The sequence below is a fragment of the Protopterus annectens genome, chromosome 11.part0 (assembly GCF_019279795.1).
Source record: "Protopterus annectens isolate FY-2018-M chromosome 11.part0, PAN1.0, whole genome shotgun sequence".
NCBI classification, from domain to species: Eukaryota; Metazoa; Chordata; order Ceratodontiformes; family Protopteridae; genus Protopterus; species Protopterus annectens.
In genome coordinates this window covers 443,478,751-443,505,398 of record NC_056745.1, presented here as the reverse complement: position 1 = coordinate 443,505,398, position 26,648 = coordinate 443,478,751, and the positions used below count along the sequence as shown (strand labels likewise).

The 26,648-nt window shown below is 40.6% G+C and overlaps 1 protein-coding gene across 4 annotated transcripts in view; it reads left to right on the top strand.

Moving 5' to 3' along the window:
• Positions 1-26,648, top strand: part of FRMD4A (FERM domain containing 4A) — a 1,911,200-nt gene that overhangs the window by 1,433,778 nt on the left and 450,774 nt on the right. The gene's annotated exons all lie outside the window — the stretch shown is intronic.

Here is a 26,648-nt window from a genome sequence, read left to right as displayed (position 1 = left end):
TTGTTTTTGTTTTAAATTTTGTTTTGGGGTGTGTGTGTTTTTTTTTTTTTTGTATATTTTTTTTTTTTTATATATATATATATATATATATATATATATATATATATGTGTGTATAGTTTTATATAAATCCCTGAAAAATAAACCTAAACTTTAAACTAATACAAAGATAATCTACTTACCTTATAATCCTTTGGACATCCCCTCCTCCTTCAGCAGTATTCCTGACTTTCAACAAGCACTTCACTGAAACCATTCTGTCCTTAGCCAAACAACAACATCCCTCATCCACTACCCCCACTCCCAACCCTAATTCTCTGCGGGTCTATATTAAATAACCAAAGAGGTGTTTCAGTGAACACCTCTTCAGCAACACATACAAAGCGAATGCACAAAACCGCAAAAGCTGACATCAGTGATTTCTTTCCCTAGGAAAGAAATCGCTTGTCTAAAAACAAAAAAAGCATCATTACAAACATAAGTGGTGTGGGCTCTGCTGTGCACCACACATCCCCAACTAAATATACGAACTCAGAGTTCACACTACAGTGGGGAAAATGGCAAACTTTTAGGGATGGCCAAGCGATTTCTTTCCCAGGGAAAGAAATCGCTGTTCTCAATGATTGTAGTTTTCCACAGTACCCCCCTCCTATATAAAAAGACTTCTGACAAAACGTAAGCCCACAAAACTCGCAGCTGACAGCCTTCCCTCAGAATATCTAAAATTGACAGCAGACACCCTAGCCTATCCAATTTCCATATTAATTAACCGCTCCATATCGGAAAGCTATGTACTTCTCTGTGGAAAATTCCACACATCATTTCCCTCCACAAAGGAGGCTCCTCTGCTGACCTTTCCAGTTACAGCCCCATCGCCATCCTTTCCCCCACTCTCCAAGATACTTGAGAAATGCATTAACTCTCAGGTATTAAACTACCTCCCAGTTAACATTCTCCTCTCCAAAACCCATCATGGCTTCAGGCCATATCACAGCACTACTACCGCTCTCTTTCACCAACACTATCCTTCATCATAAAAACAATGGCTTGTTCTCCACCACTATATTTCTGGATCTGTCAAAGGCTTTTGCATGGTATCACACAAAGTACTACACTCTGTCCTCACTAATCTTTCCTTTTCCCACTCCGCCACCATCTGGGTCCATAGCTATCTGACCAGCTGACAACAATCAGTTGTTTGGCAAGATCAGTTATCTCCTCATCTTCCCGTAACTCTCGCTGTCCCCCAAGGCTCCATCCTTGGCCGCTTACTATTTTCCCTATTCATCAACAACCTACATACCTCCACCAAGCATGCTTCTCTCATACAATATGCAGATGAATCCACCCTCATCCTCTGCCCCCACTTTACCAGAACTTCAAAAGATCACACGAGTCATTCACATTTGTAGAAAACTAGCTATCCAATGCCCAACTTCTTCTCAGTCCCAGCAAGACCAAACTCCTTATTTTCCAATTCTCCAAATCTAACCAAACCTCCGCCCACTTCAACATTCTTGCCAAAGACAGTACCATCATCTCCCCATCAGATCGCACCAAACTTCTTGGTGTGAAGCTTGACAATCCCAAATTTGACTTCCACATATCTCTTACCATAAAAAAGTACGCAAAAAACTTGGGGCTCTGTATGGTAACAGACAATCCCTAACCTAGGCAGCCAGAGCCTCTATTGCCAATTCCCAACTAATCTCCGCCTTGGCCTACACCTCTCCTATCCTTACCAACCTTAGATAGGCTGACCTAACCATGCCCAAAACTTGCTGCAATAAAATTGCAAAATTTGCAACGTGCTCTTCCTACTGCAGCCACCACTGTAACGCACTTGGGGAACTTGACTGGCTTGAACTCCCACAACTTCTTCACCTAAATTAACTCTCATTTGCCCACAAACTAGTAAACCATCTTCTTAATATCCCATCTCTTCAAAACCTTCTCCTTCCTTACTGCTCCACTAGACCCCACGATCCAACAGCAAAAATCTACTTCTTACCACAAAACCCATAAACTCGGCAGGAGAAGCTCTATTCTCCTGTGCCATATCCAAACTATGGCATGATCTCCTCTTGATAATCAAGTTACCATCCAAGAGTCATTTCATTCAAAACTGCACTCAAGTCTCACCTAAAAATAATAATATAGTTTTTATTTTTATTATCTGCTACTGAGCATATTAGACCGCAGTACAACTTGCTTTTTCAGCTTAATTACTTTTCCTTATTTTTGATTCTTCAGTTTGTTACAAGTATGTGTTGCTCGGTATTTACTGTACTGTACTCTAAACTCAATTGCTCATTTATAATGGACCTGTTTGCTCTGTTTCATTGTATGTCATGTTCGGTACTGTAAACTCAATTACTCTTGTGTGTTTACTTATTTGTACATGTGGAGCTTTTCTCCCCAGGCGTCCGCTGAAAAAGGACCTGTGTCCAGTCGGAATTTCCTGGTAAACAAATGTAAGTAAAATAAATAAATATATAAATATATATGTATAAAATATATATATATATATATATATATATATATATATATATATATATATATATATATATATATATATATATATATATATATATATATATAGTTTGTGTGTGTGTATAGCTGTTTATATTCGTTAAATAAATTTTTATATAGAGAGAGTTATAATTTTTTTTCTTTAATAATTTGAATGTAAAATAGTTCCTTCACCTACGGTTTCAAACTTCTTGTAGTAAATGCTGGCAGATCATTGAGGGGATGAAGTCAATAAATAAGTTACATTTGAGTTTCAGACTTTATCATAGCTCACAACTAATCAAGGACAGATCTCAACCGAATCACGAACAGATCCAGACTTAATCAAGGACACTTTTAAAATATTAGTACTATTAATTTGAGATTTGTGCCATAACAGAGACCTGGTTTAAGGCAGCAAAAATTACCCCTGCACTACCAAGGCTTTAAGTCATTCCACACGTATCGGCCCCAGAACTTGGACCAAAGCTCCAAAGGTGGTGGCGTTTCCATATTCATAAAGGATGCGCACACCTCCAGACTGGTAGCCCAACATAATGCATCTGCGATACTTCAGGTGCAGCTAACATTGAGTAAGACAGCAATTCAGGTCGTAGCCTGCTGTAGGTCCCCAGCCATGTCCAAGGACTCGCACTCCACGTTCCGAAGCACCCTGGAGAATATTAGGGTCCAACCTAACACTCTCATACTGGGCAACTTGAACTACCCCTCCATTAACTGGGAAAACTGCTCCTGTACCAATACACTTGCCCAAAGATTCCTGGAATTCATTAATTCCACCATGAAAAACTTCTCCAAAGCTAACTTTAGGCTCCTGAAAAGAGAGGTAGCTAACTTCACGGCACCCATGCAAATGGAAAATAGTTGCATGACTGCCAAATCATACACCAATGCACTGTACAAACACATACACAAATGCATGGATCTTGCCATACCCAATAGAACCAAGACGCTCTCCTCCAAAAAAAGGAAGCCAGTCTGGCGGTCCCCTGTCATAAACAAATTCTACAACAGGAAGAGGAAACTGACGCGGAATAAGGTGAAGTCCCAAGACTGGAAAAACTCTCTTATCAGCCTCAATAAAAAGTTGAGATTCCCTCATCAAATCCTCTAAAGCTAACTATGAAAACAGAATTGCAGCAGATAGTAAAGACAACCACAAGGCCTTCTATAGTTATGTAAAGAATCACCACTGCAATACCCATATTTGCTCTGAGCTGCTGCACAATGGTACCTCCTATACCGATCCAACAGATATTGCCAATATACTGGCCGACAGATTCAGTGCCAACTTTACCCCCCCCCCCAAAGAACCAGTCACAGTACCAGTAGATTGCCAGGTACCCAATATTACTGCTGCACAGGTTAAAACAGCACTGTCCAAGGCCAAGAATACAGCTTCTATGGGACCTGACAATATCCCTTGCTGTGTTCTACATGAACTACAGAGTGAACTGGCACCTCACCTGTGTGCCCTGTTCAATCACAGCCTCACCTCAGGCTTTGTCCCTACCGAATGGTGTGCTGCTACAGTCATCCCTCTCCACAATGGAGGAGTGACTACAGATCCTGGGAACTATCGCCCCATTAGCCTGATGAGTCTGATATGCAAAGCTATGGAATGCATCATCATGGACCTAATAAACAAGGGGTATAGTGGATCTCCAAAAACTGGATCCCACACAGTTTGGTTTTGTGAAGGGTAGATCATGCCTGCTCAACTTCGTCAACAACTTTGAGTCAGTCACCAGAGCTGTGGATGAGGGCAAGGTGGTTCATACAGCCTGTCTTGATCTGGCCGAGGCCTTTGATATCATTCCCCACTCAGGAATCATAGAAAAACTCACTAAGCTGGGCATCAACCCCTATATCACTAGGTGGGTTGCAAACTGACTCACAGGTTGAACCCACAGTGTGAAAGTAGCTGACTCCAATTCAAACTGCTGACCAATCATGAGTGGAGGCCCACAGGGTTTGGTCCTGGGTCCTCTCCTGTTTTGTATCTACTTCTCTGAAGTCCAGGTCAACACGAAGGGACTCCGGCTGACAAAGTTCATAGACGATTGCAAGTTGAGAGCTATTATTAACTCCCAAAATGATGTTGACATCTTACAGAAAGGCCTCACTGAGACCAACAACTGGTGTCAGAACCATGGCCTTAAGCTCAGTGCCAAAAAATGTGTTGGCATCCCCTTTGGGAAATACCCTGTTCCCATGAATTACCACATCGATGGTAGTCTACTGAACACACAAGGCGTTATAAGAGATCTGGGAATACAAGTTGACAGCAACCTCTCTTTTGACCAACACATTGCCACTGTGTTCAGAAAGACCTTCTGTGTGGCACATCTCATTACTAGGGGTTTTGCATCCAGGTAGAAAGCGGTCATTGTCTCCCTCAACTCTTCCCTCTTTAGGCCAATCATGGAGTACAGTGCCCCATTTGGCTTGTACCTCACTAAACACCTGCATCAACTGGAGAGGTAGCAAAAGTACCTCACAAAGAGGATCCTAGGCCTTAAACATTTGTCCTATATGGACAGACTCAAAAACTCCAATTATTCTCTGTGTCATTGCCTACTTAGAAGTGATTTCTGCTTGATTTACAAAGCCATGTCTGACCCAGCTCTGTTAGAAATGCTACATCTAAAGAAATCCCATTCCCTCCGCACCGCATGCTCCAGAGACCTCAACCTCATTACCACAATCAACAGAACATGCTGGAGGGACAGCTTCATAACCCAGAGACTGGCCATGCTATGGAGTAGACTTCCCATACATGTCAGGTAGAGCACCTCAATGGCCCTCTTAAAGAGAAATGTTGATGAGTGAATGGGAAATAGAAAATTCACCCCAGGGATCACTCCAGTGGCTTTACTCAACAGAGGCACTGGGAACTAAAAGTCGGGTGGCATGATGCCGGGGTAATCTTATGGGCTAGGCTTGTAAAGGCTCCAGAGCCATTACCCTGTTACACACACACATGACCCTATGTTGACAGACTAAGAGAATGTGAATTGAGTACATTTTTTGAAGTAAAAAAGTGTACAACTCTTATGGTCTTTGTTTAAGTGTAATTCGCCACCTTTTCTCCAAAATTCAGCAGTTTTAGGAGGGATTAAGGGAGGCAGATCTAAAATTTAAGTAAGAATCAGGAGTGTCCCTGAAAATCAGGAACAGGTGAGAGGTATGGACGTCATCAGTATCAACCCCCTTTGTCCTATTTTCTAGATGGGATCTGGGTCATGTTAACCGTCACCATCTCACTCAATTCATTTCTACACTTCTGCCTTCTTCAACACTCATGCCTCTCATTCAATCCTTCCACCTCTTTGCTGGATGCCCCCATTTTCTCTTGCCTTCTACCAGTCTGTCCTAAATCTTCATCAGATTGTCTTCTGCACATATACCCAAACCACTGTAAATCAGTTATCTTTGATCTTTTATGCAATGGAGCTACTTTGCCTTCTGCTCTTATGTCCTCTTTTCTTTGTCTGTCCCACGGTCTGCTTCCTACCTCCCATCTCAGGCACTTCATTTCCATCACCTCTAGTTTCCTCATCTGCTCTGCCATTACTGCTGAGGTTTCTGTACTATACAGTATTACTGGTCGCACTACTGTTTTGTGCACCTTACTTTTCAGTTTCTTTGGCATTCTTTTGTCATACACTACACCTGACACTACACCAGTTGGCTGCATTCCCTCTAATTCTGGCTTTGACTTTTTCATACAGACTTCTCTTCTCCTCATCCACCCTTCCCAGGTACTAGAAGCTATTAACCCCATTCCACTATCTTCCCTTCTATCTCAGTTCTTAGCTTCTGATTTCCCCAGCTTGCTGCCATTACCACTGTCTTATCTGTGCTTAGTTTCATCCCATGTGCCTTCAGTTTTGCATTCCATTCACCTATCCTTTGCTGAAGTTTTTGCTCAGATTCTGCCTGTACTGCCACATCATCTGCATTCAGCAGCTTTGTTGATTTTTCCTCTCCAACTTGTTTGCTCATGTAGTCCATCACCAGTATGAACAGCAGTGGGCTCAGAACTGAACCCTGATGTGCACCCACTTCCACTAGTAAACCCCTCTGTGAGACCAGCCATTGGGTCCTTTTCGTAGCCTGCACTAATTCTACCAATGTTTCTGGGACTTAAACCACCACAGTACTGCCTAAATCAGCTTTCTTGGGACCTTGTCATATGCTTTCTACCAGTTGGACTCTATCTCTGGCTTCTTCTCAACTGTATTTCTCACTGCAAACATTGTGTCAGTTGTGCTGCATCCTGATCTGAATCCGAACTGCTCATCTTCCATCTTACTTTCTACTACTCTGCGTATCCGTTTATCAGACGTCCTCTCTAGAACTTTCATGCAAATTACCCTCTCCATAACTTTCATGCAAAGGTATGGACTTCACATCCTTCAGAAAATGTGTGTTAACATAAATTCTGTTACTGTAGCAACTTTATAAATTTATAAGAACAATATTTAATATCTGTCCATATTTCTGAGCATTTGTCCCACCATTATTTTAGGCTTTATCCATATTTCTTGAGCTAAGAGGTTGAGAGGTACACATACCTCTTAATTTTAAGAGTTGTATCCCCTGCTCGCGCTCTCTCTCTCATGTACACACACGCATAATGTCTGTCTCTGTCTCTGTCTCTTACACTGTATGCATGCACACACCCATACAGTCGCACACGCAGACATAAACATGCTCATACAAACACACACACGCACACGTTTCCATTTTTTTTTTATTATCCTTTTTTTAAATTTTATGTTCACTAAACAGCAAAAACACTACTCAGTGAGTGTAAAATAATGGCTTGATCACTCTCACTCAATTTCATGGATGCATACAGACATGCTTTGATTGAAATATATATATATATATATATATATATATATATATATTAAGCCAGGCCAGTTTCCCTTTTTGTGCTCAAAGTAACCTACCCGTATAGATTGGCCTTACCCATTCCAGGGTCGATAATTGTATACTACCCCTAATGAGAATAACTGGGATCATACCATAAATAATATGGAGGGGACCCATGCATGGAATAAAGAATTTAGGAGCTGCCTCTCTCCATTAGTAGAACTGGGGTCAGTCCTGGGGTAAATTTTCCATTTCCCATCTTTAGATCTAGGTTGCAGTTCAGAAGAGACAAGGATGAACTTTGTTTTATGTGGATGGGGTGTCTCTTCCACAGCAGCAGTATCCTCTGTTAAATATACCTGTTTTCCATACCATTCTGCTGATTTTGCAAAGGAGATTTAGATCCCTACACTGAGTATTTTTGATGTAATTTGACTTGCTGATGTGCAGTAAATCCAACAGTAATGGGTCTGAGGATGCCTTGCATTCAAGACACAGGTCACCTTTTAGCAGTCTATAGGATACTGAGTGTAGGTGACAGTGCTTTCAGGTAGTCCATGTAGGACATGCTGTTTAGGCCCTGTATCCTTTTAGTAAGGTAATTTTGTGGCCATTCCAATTGTTGCATGTGTCTGGACAGATGCTTGCCAAAGGGGGCATTGTATTCAACAACTGGCCTAATCAGAGCTGAGTAAAGGAGGATGATAACATCCCTAGATCTAGACAGGATCCTTTGTTTATAAGCTGTGCAACATAGGAGGACTGTCTTACAACAGCAGCCAAAGGGGGCATTGTATTCAACAATTGGCCTAATCAGAGCTGAGTAAAGGAGGATAACATCCCTAGGTCTAGACACGATCCCTTTGTTTATAAGCTGTGCAATTCTTACAACAGCAGCCAAAGGGGGCATTATATTCAACAATTGGCCTAATCAGAGCGGAGTAAAAGAGGATGATAACATCCCTAGCTCTAGACACGATCCTTTGTTTATAAGCTGTGCAACATAGAAGGACTTTCTTACAACAGCAGCCAAAGGGGGCATTGTATTCAACAACTGGCCTAATCAGAGCTGAGTAAAGGAGGATGATAACATCCCTAGATCTAGACACGATCCCTTTGTTTATAAGCTGTGCAACATAGAAGGTCGTTCTTACAACAGCAGCCAAAGGGGGCATTGTATTCAACAATTTGCCTAATCAGAGCTGAGTAAAGGAGGATGATAACATCCCTAGATCTAGACACGATCCCTTTGTTTATAAGCTGTGCAACATAGAAGGACTTTCTTACAACAGCAGCCAAAGGGGGCACTGTATTCAACAATTGGCCTAATCAGAGCTGAGTAAAGGAGGATGATAACATCCCTAGATCTAGACATGATCCTTTGTTTATAAGCTGTGCAGCATAGAAGGACTTTCTTACAACAGCAGCCAAAGGGGGCATTGTATTCAACAACTGGCCTAATCAGAGCTGAGTAAAGGAGGATGATAACATCCCTAGATCTAGACACGATCCTTTGTTTATAAGCTGTGCAACATAGAAGGACTTTCTTACAACAGCAGCCAAAGGGGGCATTGTATTCAACAATTGGCCTAATCAGAGCTGAGTAAAGGAGGATGACAACATCCCTAGATCTAGACACGATCCTTTGTTTATAAGCTGTGCAACATAGAAGGACTTTCTTACAACAGCAGCCAAAAGGGGCATTGTATTCAACAACTGGCCTAATCAGAGCTGAGTAAAGGAGGATGATAACATCCCTAGATCTAGACACGATCCCTTTGCTTATAAGCTGTGCACTGTAGAAGGACTTTCTTACAATAACAGACACATGTTGGTCAAAAGTTAGCTCACTGTCCGAATAAGTTCCCAAATCCCAAACAACTAGATCAAATCTTAAAGGCAGGCGTATTGTCACTGTGGTAGTTCCCTGGGGTAGATGACTTCCAAAAGGATACAGTAATTTTTTGGCATTTAGTTTCAGTCGATGAATTTGGCACCATTTATTTATTTGCGATTAACATTCTCGCAGAATGACTAAATCATTTGGGAATTCAGTGATTGTGCCTAGCTTGCACTCTGTAAACTTAGTCAACCAGCACCCTTTGGTATTGGCTTTTACTTCAGAAAATTGAATTCTCCTTACAGAAGGAACCATCATGGGCTAGGATGTTATTCCATTTCTTTTATCAATGCAGTGGGGCTTCACAGTATAATGTTTTTAAAGTGCAGACCTCTTAGATGCTCTAATTGGGATTTCAGTATTCTTTATTAAACGTCTGTGTTGGTGAATGACTCCAGCCAATCTCTTAACATGCAGGTCATTCCTACGTTCCCCTCCAATTTAAGTAAACAGCTTAATGGTTAAAGAGCTTGAGAAAGACACTGAAATATCCACCTTTGAATTTTTATCCCTGGAATAATTTACCCTTTGTAGTAGCTTAACTTCAAAGTGGTTTGCTGTTGTTTCCTGGTTGCTGTAATGTAATTGATCAGTTTAGGAGTACCTTCTGTAAGTATTTGTTTGTCCATGAATGTAAGATGCTGTCAAATGCTTTCTTGGTAATCCATCCATGCCATACTGATTTTTTTTTTCCTTTTTTACAATTGTCTGTTATGGTTGTATTTAACAACAAATGATCCTCTATGCGATATAAGTTTCTTTTGTTTCCCTTTTGTTCTGTTGCCATAATTGATTTTTTTCTAAATGACTATCCACTGTGTCTGCATCAGTTCCATTATATAGTTATAGGGGTTAATATGTTGTAAGGCCTAGTCAAAAGTCTGTAGTTTTTAGGATAGCATACAGGTTCACTCTTAAGGAGGAGTTTTCCATTTGGGATGCATATGTAAGTAATTCTTACTCAAGGCTAAATCTGTGTGTAAAGATGTTAGTGCTTTTAGCCAAAAGTTAGGTACTGCATGTGGGCCTGGAGTTTTTCATTTAGGAGTTTTTTCTTAATTTGTTTCAGTTTCTCTAGTCACTACTTTATTACATTTCATATCTTCTACTGTAGAACTCCTTACTGTTTCTTTTAATTTTTCTCTCCATGCAGCATCTTTCTTATGTTCCACAGGGTCATTATAAATATGCCTCCAAATTGTGTCTTTTTTTTCTTTTTTGGTGGAGTTTCTTTTGCTGTTTCCCAATTCTGTATAAAACCTTTGTAGGTCGTCAATCAATTCCTTAATTTTTTAGCCTTCCTTTATATTTATCTACATATCCTCTGGAGTTTTTCCTGCCTGTGCTGATATTTTTAGTTTATTATTTGCAATAGCATATGCTAAATCTTGGTTTGTTTTGACACCGTGCATTACTTTTACCACATCAGATCTGTTCCCTCCTGTATTGTTTTAGTAGAGGTACTTGTCTAAATTGCTTTATAGTTTTCTCCATGTGATGCTTCCATTGTGACATTTTATTTCTTCCCTTCCTTTCCTTTATCTATGTTTTTGTGGTACGACTTTATCTGTTATTAATTTAGCTGCACAGTAATATATCCTTTTTATTTCTGTTATTTCGCAAGAATTTCTCTTAATCGTCCTAATTACTGTGTTCATACGTTTTACCGAGCTTCTAACATTTTGGATTTTATTTACAATCTGTAATCTATTTCTTTTATCGACCTTAACATGTCTATCCATCTCTATTAAATCAAGTAGCTCTTCAGTTAGATCATTTTCTTGTAGACTGAGAAGCACCTACTTTGCTCTCTATTTCCTATGGATATTCTATAGAAAGTTCCAGACCATCTTCCTGTGACGTATCCTTTTCAAATGCACCCCCTCACCCTGCTTCATCTGCTGCTGTTTCATATGGAAGATCATTTGGTCCATCATTCCTCAACATTGCCTGTGTCATAGTTGCCATTGTTTCTTGCTCACTCCCTTGCTGTGCAATTTCAGCTGATCTTTTGTACCAGGTTTCCTTCAGGAGACTCCAGAGTATCTCCATGGGGCAAGTCCTCCAGATGCCTTCTACTCCACCTTTTCTTCGTAATTTGGAGGCTCATTGTTCATCATGCTGTGGCTTTACCTGTGTTGGGTTTTTCTACAGTAAATCCTTTGCTTCACAGATAATCCATAACTTCAGTTTCTATTTTTTTTTTTTAACTTTTGCCACACTAATCCTCTTTTCTATTTCCCCCTTTGTTTTCTTTTTCTTATGTGGTTAAAATTTTCCATATCCAGTTGCCTTTGCCTGTATTTCTCTTCAAATATCTTTGGTGGTGTTTTTTTTTATATCGATTAGTTTATCTTTCTCCTTTGGATAAATATTCTGTAATGCCTTATCTCTTTTTCTTTCCCCGTCCATGATTCTCTTGCTGCCTTGTTGTAGGCCTACATTCTCTGTGTAGAAGTCCTGATGTTTACTGTAGTTGACAGTCAGGCTGAGAGGTGTATTGCCTAGGTAGAGTCTCCTTGTATTAGTGACCTCAACCTAAAAGTCTGGTATTTGTTCGTGGTATTTGTACATTAAGAAGAATTAATGCATCTGGCTGAGAAACCTGTATTAAGTGCCTAAAAAAAGTCCAAGAATCTTTACGTTTTCAACAGGAAAAATGTAAATGGGATTAAGATGAATCTGTACAAACGGAAACTGCAGTGTCTTTGAGTATCCCCCCTCCCCCGTCATAGGAACAGCATAAGTAGAGGGAGTTGGAGCAAAAACTGGAGTCATCAGGCTAAGTTGGGATTGTGGAAGGGAAGAGATTAAACAGTCATGGAAACCTCTGTCATGCAGTTTTGCTTCCTGCAGGCCAACGAGTCTTGCTTACTCTGTAGCCAGAGCACCCCCCACTCCATGATTTAGCATCACGGCGAGTGTCTAATTTGGCTGTTTTATATAGTAAACAGAGGAAATCCTGACTTCCAGTTAAGATGGGTGCCGAATTATCCTTAATCAGTGAATTTCCTCTTCCCTGTGGTTGTTTAATGTAATTAAACTGTTTCACCAGTTTATAAATAAGAGAAAATGTGACACGTAATAGTTTCTTATACACTGCACTTCAGTTTGACTGTAAAAGATCAGTAGTTCAGCAGGGAGATTAGACACTGGGTGCGGCCTCTCAGAATCAATAAGCAGACCACCCAAGCTGCTACAGTTGTAGAACTGTATTCCAGGACATGCTAGGCTGTAATCAGCCGACAATGAACACAAGATTGGAAGTTATCATGACAGAGTTCCAGAGAATTAATTCATTGTCAGCACAATATACTGAAAAAAAAAATCTGAAAGGAGACTCATTGATACAGAGGACACGTAACAGTCCTGGATTCATCTGTATTGAATGTAAATCAGAGGATGGCTGATGCTGAATGCAAGCTTAAGCTGCCTAAAGCAAGGTAGGTAGATCAGGAGAGTCATGCCTGATGTAAAATTTTCCACTTCAGTGGCATCGTAGATCTAGTGGAAGGTCAAGACAGTATTACATACATGACCTCTAAGCTAGTTGAGTTGAAAGAGTATATAGAGTTTTCTTATTAAAGGCTTGTATTTTATTTATTTGTTTTATTTGTATTTGTTTTCTGGGGTAGAGCACTGATCTGTATGGATCATTTTCAGACTCTGGCTGGGAGCAGAGTCTGGTTAAGTGACTTGCTCAGAGTTATGCAGTTAGGCAATGGAGGATGAGGAAATCAAACCTTTGCACCACTGGACCAGAGGAAGTAGCTTGTTAAGAGCTCCTCGATCCTGTAAGCCAACTGTCAGACTGTATACCATGGCCTGTATGCCATGACCATCTCTCATTAGATTTGCTACCTGTAGTCTCAGTGGTTGAATATTTTACCTCCTGAAGTCACTGCCAAGGAAATGAGAGGATACAGTACAGCTGACTGTTCTGCGAGCATGATTACTCTACAGAGATATGACACTTAGGAGCTACTTTCAAAAAGCATTGAAGTTACATAGAGTGAATGGATGGTGAGTTAAATTGCTTTATCCACAGTACAACCCAGAAGAGGCAGAAGCACAGCTCTTAAGGTGGCAGCATCTAGTACTGCAGAGAATGCTTTATGGGAGACTGCAAAGGATGCTAAGGGAAAATTTGTCAGAGTCAATTAAACACCAGCCAGAATATTTTCAACTCTCTTAAAAAGAGGATGGCAAAACGCAGGAAGGCAGGTGATGATGCTGTGAGGGAAGTTATTCAGGAAACTGCTCTGGACTGACTGAACATATATGGAACTGGATGCAGAGCTTAGCCTGTAGCTGCAGGATTATACTGGACTACCATTTTTATTTTATCTTGGGTGTACTTGTTATGTTGTGGGATTTTTCATGGATGTAAAGAAAGTTAGTGTTAAATGGTGAGATTTATGTTTATTGCTCAGAGTGCTTTTAAGTAGTTTATGCATTGGCTATAATTTACAGTAGTTTGATTGTCAAACTATGAAAATAGATTTGGCATCTGTATGGCTTGAGGGTTGAGTGGGTCTTACAGTCACATCCAGAGAAATTGTCAAATAACTGGAAAACTAGGGAGAAAGTATTGTGACCAATAGTGGTGCATTGTGGAAACACTGCCATTTTCATACTCACATCTGTACTTTATCTTTGTAGTGGACACACCATACTATAAAAACTCAGCTTCTCTAATTTAATATACTGTTTTGTCATCGGTGAAGCAAGTTGCAAAAAAGAAAGTCTGCAGAAGTTTTCTTTTTTTTTGAGTTGCATAATGTTTTATGTTCATGTGTTTCAAGGGCAGGGGAGCTATTACAGATTGATATTATGAAGGTAATTCATCTCCTCTTCACATCCAAGTTGGCGGTGATTGCTCATTCTGTGCCCTATTTGAGTAGAGGCACTGTGTTTCCCCATGGGAGCTTTTTTGATTTAACTTTAATTGATGTCCCTTCCCATCAAATCTAACACTATTTTCCTAGCAGATTTTAACTATCCATCCATTAACTAGAAAACCTACACCACCAGAAATTAGTATGCACAAGGCTTCCTGGATTTCATTAGTACCATCTCTTTGTAGCAACTGGTTTAAATCCCAATAAGGGGTTCAAAAATACTGAATGTTGTTCTCCTCAATATAGTCCCCGCCCATACCCTATGCCTACAGTTACCACATCACTGGTTAAATTTAACCACTACTCAAGTAACATTCACCATAGGATAAAACCTCATTTACCGTAAATATTTCTGTCTTTAGACACTTGTGTAATGGCAAACCTACTCCAGCTAACTGATCACCTGTTGAAATTTTTACAACCGCTTCACCTCAGTGAACCCCATGCCATGCATTGTCGCATTTGTGGATAATTGCTATGTCCATCTGAAAGCATGCATTGAAGTCTAGGTTCCCATAAGAAACAAATACAAAGCAAAGTGTAGGAATAAACCTTAATGGTGGAATCTGGTGTAAAACTATGCAATAAGAAAAAGAAGTTAATAGCCTGTAAGACAAACTTAATACCCAGTCATCTAGAGGAGAACTCAAAAGCAAAGTCAAATCCATCTAAAGAAAATATTAATTGAATCTTGCCAGTTATTACAAGGACAACCATAAAGCCTTCTTAGGTTATGTCAGAAAGAAGCAATGCCCATTTAGTGCACAGAGCTAATAAATAGCAACAACACATACTCATCCCTTGAGGACAAAGCCAAGATATAATCAGACAAATTCAGCTCATACTTTACCCCACCCATCTCCCGCTAAGTTTCCCAACATGTTAGCATGCCCACACCACTCTCATGGATCACTTTGGAGTAAGTCCTGAGGGCTCTGTCTCCAAGGCCAAAACCACCAGCTCTATAGGTCCTGTTAAAGTGCCAGGTTACCTTCTTATCAGTACCAGACACTGTATTGTTGACTCGCTACTAAACCTACTCAGTGTCAACCCCACCTAGTGGATACGTGTCAGAGTTGTGGAGAGTTTTGGGGAACTCCTGTAGTCACCCCACTCCATAAGGGGTGGAGGCACTAGTGACCCTGTCAGCTTTAGACCTGTAAGCCTCATTACTCACCAGCAGTGTCTGTAAAACAATGGAATGCATCATTATGTTTTCATAAAGAATGTAGGCAGTCTATAAGCCCTGGACCCAAGCCAGTTTGGGTTTGTTAAAGGCATTGACTTCTTTGAGTCACTGATGTATTAGATGCAGGCTAATTGGTTCACATTGCCTATGTGGAACTGTCCAAGGCCTTTGATACTATCCTGCATTCAGTGATTACTGATAAGCTAATCAAACTAAATGTAAACTGATATGTTACCTAATGGGTGGAAAACTGAATTACTGACAGACCTCTATCCGTTGGTGTTGGAGGCATACTCTCATTGAAAAGAATAGTTAACAGTGGTGTCCACTGGGGATTAGCCCTTTGGTGTTTACTTATCTGATGTCAAGGCCTTTGGCTAACTCAGCTTTGCAAATGACCACAAACTTGGAGCTGTCATAAGCTCCCCTCCTTTCCATTTAACTTCGAGTTTCCAGGTGGGCCTAACATGCACCATGTGTTGCCTGGACCATGACCTTAAACTAAATGCCAGGTTATGCAGCATTGTGTCCTTTGACAAACGTGGGCATCACATAGGTAACACTCCTTTGAAAACTGACTCTGTCGATAGGGACCTGGGCACTTTTACTGACTATGAATTATCCTTCAATCACCATGTATCCACTGATGTTAGAAAATCTTTTTATCTAACCAGACTGATTACCAGGGTATCTTCAGGATGTTAAGGGAGTTATCATCCCTGTCAACCCCTCCATCAGACCTGTGGATAGTCTAATGCTCCCTTTACTATTTCTAGGCGTGTGACTGCTTGAGAGGTTGCAGCATTTCCTAACTAAGACAGTAAATGCCATGTCTTTTATTTTTTTATTTTTTTTTAATCCTGTTAGATTTCATAGTACCGGCCTGGCCCCTAGTGCTAGATCTACTAGCCCTTCTTCTATTCCACTGGACTGTTCCAATATTTCCTGGGGGTTGTCCTAGATCCAAAAGGTGTTCTGGAGGCTCAGCCATCAGTGCTTTGTCCGAGGCGAGTTTCTTTTTATATGCCCTACCCACTTTCCCTTTCCTCACCTCTCCACTATTGTCAGTGATGTCTGAGGGCAGTTCCCCTCCCCTTCCTTCTATGGACCACACCTCCCCTTAGAGAGAATCATAGACAACCACCCTCCATCCCAGGATGGGTATTCCCTTCCCTTCCTGTCTCAGTCAGTCACCCAAGCCACGAATCAAACCTGGGTCGGCTGGATCATAATTATGGTGTTATCCCTGTAAGAAATCAGATGGCTAATGGTATGACTTCCTTGACCTACATGGACTGCCTTAAAGCACTCTCTCTCTTTTGCATTTCCTACAGACTTTTGAGAAGTGACTTCTGTCTAGCAAACAGACCTGTGCCTCCGGCACAACCACAAAACAAGTAACAACTGAAATACACAGTTTGAGATCTAAGCTCTACCTTATGTAGCTCTAGGCTAATTTCCTCTGGCCTGATGGCTGGACTGTGAGGAATTTGCAGCTGTTTGGAAAATTTCCTCTCTCATTTTCAAGAAGCTAGTCCGGTTGGACTGATGGTACTCTTGTGTTACCGCATTTGGTCATTTATGGCTTTGATATTTCAGACACCTGTTTACTTTGGTTTCACTTTTAAGAGAGTTCTTGAGCAGCCTTTTGTCCATTGTTCCTTGATGAGAGCAGGGACATGTCCAGTTGTGAGTGGAAGAAAAGCTGTATTTGTAGTGCTGTTTTTCATTCCTCCTTTGCAGGACTGTTTTCTTTAGTGGCCAGGATTTCATGCTCTACTGAGTTGTCTGTACACATGATTGTGCTTGTGGGTTCAACAGTGTTGAGCTCATGCTTAGACATTAAACTCCATTCCTAATAATTCTGTCTCTGCTGCAGTAAGCATCCCAGAGCTTCAGATGTGCAGGTGTGAGAATCCTTGACATTTTTTCTGTAGTTTAATTCCACTAACTCAGCTGGGTCTGATTTTTGTCCCTGAAGCACTTCTGGCTTTTTACCATTTCTCCACAGTGGCAGAAACTGGAAGTGATAGACCTCTTCTCTTCCTGGAGGTGCAACACATCTCTTCTGGCCCTTTAAGTGGGTGCGCTGACTTAGTTGGCTGGATCAGTGGTATGTCTCCCTAATTTCAGGGAGGAAGGGACCTAAAGTTAAGAAGTAGATTGGACAACTGCATCCTGTTCACTATAGGGTAACTCCACCTGCTCATTTGTAAGGCAGTCAGAATCTGCACCTGTGCTGGAGTGGCTGCCACCCACATTTGCTTTAGGATATCTTAAGGTGCAGCGGTTAATATTATCGCCTCACAGCAAGAGGTTCTCCATTTCAATTCTTGGCTGGGGTGCTTTCTGTGCAGAGTCTGCATGTCCTCCCTGCATTCATGTGGGTTTCCTCCAGGTACTCTGGTTTCTTCTCACATTGCAAAGACATGCATCTGGAGCTTTTCTTCCTGGGCTTCTGCTGAAAATAGGCTCTGTCCTAGTTGGACTTTCCAGGTCAAGAAATGTTAAATAAATAAATTTACTTGTATATGGTGGCATGACCAATAGTTTGTGATGATCTTTTTCATCCAAGCCTTACTGATGTGAGAGTAACAGACGGAGTTGCGCCAGTGTAGCTAGGCTGTTGCCTGGGCTCCGACATCTGAGCTGTTTTCTAGTGCAGTTTACCAGCTCATTCCACAGTGGTGATTTAATGCTTGGAATTTAGCCCAGACACAGAGCTATCAGGTAGTGTCCTTGATGTTGGATGCAACATATTTGTTCTTATTGCGTCACTTGATCTAAAAGAACCCTTCTTGCTAGATCAAAAGCAACTTCCTGCTGTCCTCCTGTGGCTGGGTAGCCTTGTCAGCTGCTGTAGTTTCCTGTAAGTCAAACAAGTATATACAACTATACTGCTGCATAGTAATGGTGTTGCTAAATCTTTGTTTCTTGATTTGCAGAAAATGCACAGTAGTAGCTACAGTTGAATTTGGAATATACTGGGAAATGGCTAAGCATATGGAGTTGATGAGCGGTGTTACCATATTTATCCATTGCAGGTGTGTGGTTCATTTTTGAGGATGGGAAATTCTAGAAAAAGGTACTGGTTTCTGATTGATGGAAATGGTGATTTCCACCATAGAACCCATGAAGGATTGTCTTCTTTTAGATCATCTGATACCTTAAAAACATATCTGTTTTTCCTCCTTGACAGAAGTAGCTCTGCATTTTAATTTATTGTTGCATCATTAACGCATTCATTTTATTTTTCATTTATTTCTGTGGATTTTCAGGGTCCAGCCAGTTGTCTTGTTTGGTCATTCCTGACTTTGCTTGGTTTCTGACATTAACTGGAACTGTAACTTTTAGGGTAGTGTTAAATGATATTTACTCAGGAATGCTTGCATTGTTTGTAATATTATTTGCCAGTGTCAAAGTTTTTAAATACAGTTTACTAAAAAAGCACCCTACTGTTGCCTTTCTTTTTTGAACTTTTCTCACTGTTGTATGCTGGATTGTGCTTTGGGCTGTAATTGCTTACACTGCCAACAGGTTTAGGTTAGGTTTTCATTAAAACTAGAAACATTTATTTTGCGATAATTTTGTACTGTTTTATAAAGATTTCAGATGGCAGAACACAGTTTACACATTAAACTCAAGAAAAATAATCTCCCTGTCAGCAAGAAAATATTGTCCCTTAATTCCAAAGTTCAGCTGCATGAGAAAACAAAATTAGCCTGGAGCACCTCAGTAGAGGGAGAGCTTTCAAATGTTACCAGTGTTTTGACTGCAGTTGCAGTTTCTGTAGACGATACTACCCCAGAACATTCTGTGAATTTAAATAGTAAGGAAAGCTCACGTTTTGAGGCATGTTTCTAGTCCCTCCCTGGAATCTGAGTATCAGAATTTGGCTAAAATAACTGAAATGAAGGCCTGTTTTTTTAAAAGCCCTGCTTCGTTTCAAACAAAGATTAACGCTGTTTCTTAGACCCAGTCATTCCCCTTCTGTTAGTCATAAAACTTTTTTTTTCCTGTGGACCATTTAGATGAAATGATGATTTAGTTGAAGACAGATACATTCCTGACCAAGATTCACATGACCCACGGTTGATTAGAGACCTGAAAATTGGAGGACCCTGTCTGGGAGCATGGAAATGAGTGTCCATTACTAGCTCACTCATCGTGAAGGAGGGAGGTAGCCTGTTTCGTTTGAATGCCTGACATTCAGCAGAGGCTTGGTGGGCTAGCATTTAGAGTAAAGGTTAAGGAAACATGCAGTAATGCATGCAGCAGCGAGGGGACCCCCAAGGAAAAGCATATGTGAGCCACCAAGCCAAGCACTGTAGATGGTCCTGCTCATCCAGGTTGTTCTCAGAGTAACGGTAGCTTAAGGTAAGCAGAAGGACTCAGATGGATGAAGGTTTATTTCCCAGTCTACACATCATAGAAGGGAAGCAGATGGTCATCACGTAGCAGTGGATACAAAGATTCAGCAAAAAAATGTTATATTTTTTGAGAGGGGGGGTTGCCGTCATTGACAATTAACCATGAGACCCATTCATAGTTATTTGGCCTATTTGTTTCCTATATACCAGGGTAACAGCTGACTCTGACTCAGAAGGGATCATTATTTAGGCAGCCATCAAGAGTAGTTATGCATTTTGCCATTTTTGGCCCCAATTGTAATGCATGCTATGTAGCATTGTTAGGGTTTGGTTTGCACTGGGCATCAGTGAAGGCATATCACCCAGTTACATGACTGCTGTATCCCTTCTCAAGAGAGCCCTGTTGCCTCCTGTGTTCCTAGGGGAGACTAGTGAGACTCTTCAAGAATGGAAACATAAACCTTGGCCTTACACCCCCCCCCCCCCCGAGGAAAGGCAAAGCCATTTTACTTCTTTCCTCTACACTGTGGCTGTCGCAGGCACCCAAGCCACTTATTGACCTCTGTTGACCTTAGTCATAGGAGAACTTTTTCTCTCTAAGCTGATGGAGCTGTCTAAAAATTGTGATCATTTAATTCCTTGGGAGATTTTAGTTTTAATTATTTTGGTAAATTAATGTCCTCTCCGTGGTTGGGTAGTGTTCGAAAGACATACGTGCGTAAATGGGCATGCCTTCGTTGAAGGTTGGGTGTCGATCTGGCACCTCAGCGTTTCGTAAAAATCTACTGCCAGTCATTAGCGGACTGGAGTTCCGCTGTGGCGACCCCTTACCGGGAAAAGCCGAAAGACAAACAACAACAATGACTGAAGCATTTAAATGGGAACTGTAGAAATACCTAAGGAGAAGAAACTATTTTAACAAGTTGAACCTGCAATTTTGGAAACCCTGTTTTATAGAAGAAACTGGAAGCCCTTACATTGCATTTTTAAAGACAGGTGTTGTGTCATGGGTTTTCAAAGATTTAACTAGGTTTAAAGACTGTGAGCAGGGATTCATAGCCTACTTCTCCACCCTAGATACAATTTATGTAGAGGCAGATGACAGAATATGTTAAGTGTTGAAGCTCTTCTAATAAAGGATCTAAAGCTGTGTGCTGCCTTTGCTGGGAAACTATATTATTCGAATGGTAAGGCCATTAAAGCTTTAAACCTCTTTCTATTTATAGTCAGCTATCAGGTGGATACAGCTAATCTCCAAATTTGAAGAAGCTGACTTGTATGATCATGGTTCTAAAATCCCACAGGCATTCCTAACTGTTCAGATTTTCGCAAAATGCCTCATATTTTCGATCTGTTCCTCATAAAATTTGTGATTTTCTGGCAAAAAATCATTGATGATTTAAGTCACTGAATGGCATCCATTTAAGTTTGAGTTCATATCATATCATATGCATGTTAATGTAAAACCTGTATTCCAGCAACTTTCCAAGTTTATAAAAGCAGTATTTAAAATCTGTTCTTGATTTTTGGCCTTTGCACCCCCATTATTTTTGGCTTTGTCCAAATTTCTTTCACTTAGAGGTAGAAAGATATGCACACAGGTACAAAATGTCATTGAAACTTCATTATTTCATTTATAATTGCTTAAGTGTTTTGGTACCGATTTTTAAGAATAAGGGTGATGTGCAGAGCTGTAGTAACTATAGAGGGATAAAACTGATAAGTCACAGCATGAAGTTATGGTTAAGAAGGGAGGTGGTGATTAGTAATCAGCAGTATGGTTTCATGCCAGGAAAGAGCACTACAGATGCGATGTTTGCTCTGAGTGTGTTGATGGAGAAGTACAGAGAAGGTCAGAAGGAGTTGCATTGTGTCTTTGTGGACTTAGAGAAAGCATATCACAGGGTGCCTAGAGAGGAGTTGTGGTATTGTATGAGGAAGTCGGGAGTGGCAGAGAAGTATGCAAGAGTGGTACAGGATATGTGCAAGGGTAGTGTGACAGCGGTGAGATCTGCAGTGAGAGTGACAGATGCGTTTAAGGTGGAGGTGGGATTACATCAAGGATCAGCTCTGAGCCCTTTCTTATTTGCACGGGTGATGGACAGGTTGACAGACGAGATCAGACAGGAGTCTCCGTGGACTATGATGTTTGCAGATGACATTGTGATATGTAGTGAGAGTAGGGAACGGGTTGAGGAGACCCTGGAGAGGTGGAGATATGCTCTAGAGAGGAGAGGAATGAAGGTCAGCCAGACTAAGTTGGAATATATGTGTGTGAATGAAAGGGAGGGTAGAGGAATGGTGAGGATGCAGGGAGGTACAGTTGGCAAAGGTAGATGAGTTTAAATACGTGGGATAAACAGTTCAGAGTAATGGCAAGTGTGGAAGAGAGGTGAAGGAGAGAGTACAGGCAGAGTGGAGTGGGTTAAAAATGTCAGGAGTGATTTGTGACAGACGAGTACCAGTAAGAGTGAAAGGGAAGGTCTACAAAAGGGTAGTGAGACCAGTTATGTTATATGGGTTGGAGACAGTGGCATTGACAAAAAGGCAGGAGTCAGAGCAGTTAAAGATGTTAAGATTTACACTAGGTGTGACGAGGGTAGACAGGATTAGGAATATGTATATTAGAGAGTCAGCCCAGGTTGGACAGTTTGGAGACAAAGCTAGAGAGGCGAGATTGCGTTGGTTTGGGCATGTGCTGAGGAGGGATGCTGGTATATTGGGAAAAGGATGCTAAAGATGAGGCTGCCAGGTAAGAGGAAAAGAGGAAGGCCTAAGATAAGGTTTATGGATGTGGTTAGAGAGGACAGTCGCAGGTGATTGGTGTGACAGAGCAAGATGCAGAGGACAGGAAGAAATGGAAACAGGTGATCTGCTGTGGCGACCCCTAATCGGGGAAAAACCAAAAGAAGAAGATAAGTTGGATCGACTGTGTATCCCAAGCATTACTGTACCATTATATTGTTTTGTTGTCACTTATGTGTTATTGTAGTCTTGTCTGTTTCGTATGTCTAGTCAGTTTTTGACCCTGAGCTGTGACTGAAATTGGTCAAAATTGATCAGCGCTCTCCCTTGGTAAACAAATTGAGATAAATAAATAAAGGTGAGTATCATGAAGAGAGTACAGGCATGATGGAGTGGGTGGAGAAAAGTGTCAGAAGTGATTTATGACACACTGGTACCAGTCAAGAGTGAAAGGGAAGGTCTACAAAGGGGTAGTGAGACCAGCTATGTTATATGGGTTGAAGACGCTAGCATTGACAAAAAGGCAGGCGTCAGAGCTGGACATGGCAGAGTTAAAGATGTTAAGATTTGCACTGGGTGTGACGGGGATGGACAGGATTAGGAATGAATATATTAGAGGGTCAGCTCAGGTTAGACGGTTTGGAGACCAAGCCAGAGAGGTGAGATTGCATTGGTTTGGACATGTGCTGAGGAGGGATCCTGGGTATATTGGAAAAAGGATGGAGCTGCCAGGTAAGAGGAAAAGAGGAAGGCCTAAGATAAGGTTTATGGATGTGGTGCGAGAGGACATGCAGGTTGTGGTGTGACAGAGCAAGATGCAGAGGACAGGAAGAAATGGAAACAGATGATCTGCTGTGGCGACCCCTAATGGGAACAGCCGAAAGAAGAAGATGAATCATGCTGCTCTTTCCTCAATGAAATCTAATGTTTCTTCTATGATGGACTGAAGGTAGGCTTGGCTAAAGAGTCAGCTTTATCTTAAGAACATTTTAACCAAAGTTAGAGAACTTATTTTTTCTCTACTTTTTGATGCAGAAGCAGGTTTCATTTGGATGTTCTGAAAGATGAGTGAAATTAGGAAGACTTTTTCATAGTTAACATGAATGTTTGTCTTTCTGTAGACTGTATTATTCTCCTACAAGATAGAAAGTATGTTTCATTTTTAGAAAAATGTTGCAAGTAATTTTTCTGCATATGGTGGTAAATTTAAAATTATCGCACTGTATAGTACAGTGTTACAAGGACCCCATGTGAGCATCACAACCTGAACTGCAGAAGAATTCATAGCCGTACATTATCTCTCTCACTCATTCTCAGTATCTCATCAGGCAACACACTCACCTTTGGTGCAGAAGACTGTAGGTTTTATTCCCACATCAGGCAGTTGTAGGAATTTTCTAGTACTGACCCTGCAGTACAGCACAAGGGGGATGTGCAGTCCCATGTGTGCCATTCTTCACATGATGCGTTAAACCAAGGCCCCATCTACCCGAGTTGGCGGTAAGCTTGTTTAGATGTAAAAGATTCCATGGCACTTACTGAAAAGAATAGATGAAGGTCCCCTGATACCCTGACACAATTTCCCATACACAGTATGTATACCACCTTGGGTTTCCCCTAAAAAGAGGTCATTGGCCTACTGTGACTAAACCTGATCAGCAAAGTATAAATAATAAACAAATAAAGAAATGGATCTGTTAGTATCCTTGCACTTTAGATGCGGTAGAACTCTTCCCCCATTCCTCCCATATCCTCACTCCCCATTCCAGCATACATTTCTGTTTGAACAGGGTGAAGGGGGTGGGGATTTTGTTACCTGAATGGCTGGTTCAGTATTTGTTCAGATCAGTTGTTTAAAAAGGCTTTAAGATTGAGCTGCAGAAAAGAATTTCTGTCAGAGAATGTTTACCCATTCCAAGTGCATCATAGGCTTGCTTACTGAATGAAGTCTGTTGTATGGAAAATGTTACTGAAGAGGATCATACAAAGCTTACTTTCTGTTTTCTGATTGGGGATTCTTCTCAAGATTCTTCTTAGCTGAGCTGTAGCTAGCTTATCTGGCATCCATCAACACTTAGATAAGGAGAAAAAAGTCTCTCCTCCTCCTCGGAGCCCCATGGCAGTCAGTAATCCTCCTTGTGTCTACCTGAGGAGCTAAAAAGGGTCTCTTCTCCAATGTGGCAGTCCTCTCTGGATCACTACATCACTACTTGCAGTGCCCTCACACTGATAGGAGGAGGAAAAAGAAAAAATGCCATTCCTGGTGCTCTGGATTCAAAAAATGCATACGTGCAGCATTTCTGCAGGAAAACCTGTCAAATGTACTGTAATGTGGTGCCTAGTCTTTAAACTTCCTTTTCTTGACAATGGTTTTCCACCTCATGCATTTTAGTTATTCTTGCTGTATATTCTTAATTTTTTTCAAGTTCAGACAGTCTGTCAAACTGCAGTTGATTTAGTATCATTGTTACTGTTGTATATTCTTAAATGTGACTAAGTCAGGTTTACATGCTTATATCGGTCATCATGACCAAGTAGTTTATACCTGCTGATACTGATAAATTTCTTTATACATCTGATTAATTTGCAGGTATGGTAAAATGTCCTGCATACCACACAACTGATTCTTTGCCCCCACACACGCACACACCTTCAATGTTCTATTCCGGTCAGAGAGACTATGATTCCCATGCAAAGAAAAGAACAGATGATTAGTCCTCATGACATATAGACTCATTGTGTCACTTATGTATACTGTCTCCATATTTGTACTGTGCTCTTCCCAGGCTGAATCCAAAGAAAGTCCACACGGAAAAGTCCTCTACCTTGCTTAACAAATGTAGATAAAGTAAATTCCAGAGTTTTCTCCTGTAATTATATATGCTCTCTCTGTTCACATTCTAATTTTGATTTAACTAATATACAAGGCCTGTGTTACTCATTCAGTGAAGTTGCATATTATTTGTTGCTGTTTTAAGTACTAGTAATTCCATTGCTGGATTTTTTTATGAAACGTAATATCTATGTACTTAGTAACGTTTGTGGAACTTGTTATCCCCAGCCACAGCTGAAAATGAGCAGTATCCAGCTGTTTCATGTCAGTAAACAAAGCATGTAGACATAAATAAATTACTTTTCTGAGCAATTTAAAGGAAGTCTGAATTTCACTTCTTTTGCTCTCCTCTCCCAATTGTCTTAAATAAGCATAGTTCTCAATTATGATAGAGAATACAGCAGACTCCAGGGTGCTTCACCCCTAGCTCACAGCTTATATCTCTCAGTAAAAAGTAATAAAAATAATGTTCTGACTACATCTGAAGAGACCATTTTTTATCTCAGGTTAAGCTTGTTTTCTGTCAAATAAAGTCTTTTACCAGGAAGTCCTATGTGACTTTATGGAATACATTTTTGTTTCTTTTTTTTTTTCTTTCTTGTTTTTTAAATTAACCTCTTTTATTTAATTCACAGCTTCAAAAGTTGTACAAATCTAATAAGGTAATGCATGTGCAGTAGAAAATTAGAAGTATAATTTAAAGAAGGAGATTGTCTTTTTAATACTAACAATGTCAGAGTAATAGTGTGTCATCCTATCGTTATTGTCTGCCTTCCACATTCGTTTAGCTTAAGGCTATTATACTCTTCCTTAAGGAATATTGTTGGGTGTTGTCAGCTTGCCTTCGATGGGAACCAAATTTAGCGTATCTTCATGTGGTTTGTTTTGAGTTATGCAGTTTAACTCCTAATTCTACATGGGATTTGATTTTATGTTGGAAACATTAATAAAACTGCAGTTTAACTTAGTTTGAACTGAATTTTTGATTCCTTTAAAATTTGTAATGTGGAAACAACAGTCTACTTGGCTGTTACTTCAGCCAAAAGTTGTTTCAAATTTGTAGGCATTGACTTATAAACCATTATGCATTTTTTCAGAAGGATAGAGTAACTCTTTTTGCAAATCTTTTCTCATTGGCCCTGGCTTTGTAGCATAGAGGAATAAAACCCTAACTGTGACCCAGGAAACCCCAGTTTTCTGATGTAAGAGCTCTGTAAGGGTTGGTGGAAATGAACATTGAATGCCAACTCACCCATCTCGGCTGAAGGGAATGTTGATTTTGCATGTGAGCTGTCA